Genomic DNA, 1,903 nt, shown 5'->3' on the forward strand with positions numbered 1-1,903 from the left:
TTCTAAGAGCCCTGGCCGAAATATCCATGTGTGAAGGCTGGAGCGTACGTTGATCCACCTCCATCATGTCATCTACATAGAATGTCACGCAGTGAAATATATTTTAAAAAGGAAGAGGTGGATGGGGAGAGGGAAAGACCGACAAATTCTGCTGTTCATTGCCACACAGGGTGATTTAGAACAAGGTGCCTTGTAATTAAACATCCCTGATGGAGTCTTCTTTTTTCACAGTGCTGGATAATTCGAGCCTGGGTTTTAAAATACTGAGCAGGTAATATCTCCAGCCGCACTGGGAACTGGGGGGCAGGAGGGGGGAGAGCTTTGATCTGCACCTGTGTTAAAGGATCGTTTTCTAAGATGTGAGACAAAGTGTTGATGGGGGAGACCGGGAGACACAGGGACAGTAAAGGTTTGCGCCTTTTCAAATGATTGCCTGCAGCGGTGCGCGGATGATAAACAAAACAAAAAAGGAAGGGACGGATGGCTACCAAAACTCCCCTGGAGAGAGAGAGGCTGGCGCGGAAAGGCAATTCACTCCCGCTGTAAGTAAACACAACCGCGATTCCATCACACACTTTGTTTTCCAACCTCGCAGACTAAACACAGTATAGGGCATGTCAGCCTGAAATCTGCCTCTCAACAACAGTTAGCCCCATGCTACTTTGCAGCTTAGACCACGTTGGCTTTGCAGCATGGTGGAAATCTTTGGAGGGTGCTAGTTTCCTCTTCTTTTTCCCCCCCTTCGGTTTGCTTTCATATCCTTTCCCCCGTTCCCCAAAAGCATCCCTATGGGGGGTGCTTCATTTCCCCGGGCTGTGCGTACATCCATGCGCTTTTTCTAAGCGCATCAATATTTTCCACGGTGCCGGTTTCTGTTACCGACCGGACCCGCGCCTACAAAAGCTCCAAAACTTCACATCGAAGGGAGGAAGCTTTGGTTTGGAACTGAAAGGGAGGAGAAAGTATGTACCGGAGAGGGGGAATGGTTTGACATGATCTCCGGGTCTGGTTCAAAGGGAACCTCAGATTCTCATTCTCGGGTCCTGCTTTTTTCCCTTCCCTTCCCATGATTAGAAGTCCCCACATTCCATCCAAAGCAGGATAGCAAGCCGGGGAAGTGCCCCTCTCTTTCTTCCCACCCGGCCCCCCATCAATAAGAAAGAAGCCTCTTACCTGATGGACTTTCTAGATTATATCCCGCTCTCCCTTTCTGTCCAATTCCAAATGGAAACCACCAACAAATCCAGGGGTAACCAAACAAACATTTGGCAGCGTGTGAAGTCCTGGAGAATGAGGCAGCGCTCTGGCTCGCTCGCCCTCTTCCCTCCCCCCCTCCCCACCCGCCCCACTCTCTCCTTTATTCAAAATATTTAACTTTGATTTAAAAAAAAAACTAAAAGAAAAATACCTTTGGTGTCTCTGCAGGAAGGCGGCTGGGAGAGAAACGCGGAAAGCAATCAATAAAGGAATCCTCAGCAGAGCGGGGGAAATACAATTAAAAACCAACCAATGATTAGATCCACTGAGACAATCAAGTCTTCTTTTTAAAAAAAAATAAAGGAAGGATCAGGGTAGCTTTCCCAGCAGTGTGGAGAGGACGGTCTTCCCCGGAGAGAGACGTTGGTTAAGATCCACTGGGGTCTGTCTGCCTTTTTTTTTTTTTTTCCCCTTTCCCTCTTTTTAATTCCCACTTCTGAGACGCTCGCTCGCTCTCCCTCTCTGTGAAACTAGATCCAGTCTGTGTAGCCAGGGGCTGCATTAAGGATTACATCAGGCTTTTATAAGCTTCCCAGATCACACATGGGGGGGGGGGGGGGAAGGCAGGGCTGGAGGGAGGGAGGGAGGCAGGGCTGGCAGAGAGGGAGGGATAAAATACACACACACCGAGCTCTGGAGCAGGCGG

The 1,903-nt window shown here is 49.2% G+C and overlaps 1 protein-coding gene across 9 annotated transcripts in view; it reads right to left on the reverse strand.

Moving 5' to 3' along the window:
- The window catches only part of ADGRB1 (adhesion G protein-coupled receptor B1), a 370,873-nt gene extending 369,120 nt beyond the window's left edge, over window positions 1-1,753 (reverse strand). For 7 of the 9 annotated variants that reach the window (XM_074943756.1, XM_074943760.1, XM_074943759.1 and 4 more), the window contains exon 1: window positions 1,409-1,666. The gene's annotated coding sequence lies outside the window, so the exon portion shown is untranslated. Of the gene's footprint in view, window positions 1-1,173; window positions 1,310-1,408 lie in introns of those variants that run through there. The other 2 variants (XM_074943754.1, XM_074943761.1) reach the window with 2 other exon arrangements.
- Between the last annotated feature and the right edge of the window lie 150 nt (window positions 1,754-1,903).

Source organism: Natator depressus, chromosome 2, assembly GCF_965152275.1.
Source record: "Natator depressus isolate rNatDep1 chromosome 2, rNatDep2.hap1, whole genome shotgun sequence".
NCBI lineage: Eukaryota > Metazoa > Chordata > Testudines > Cheloniidae > Natator > Natator depressus.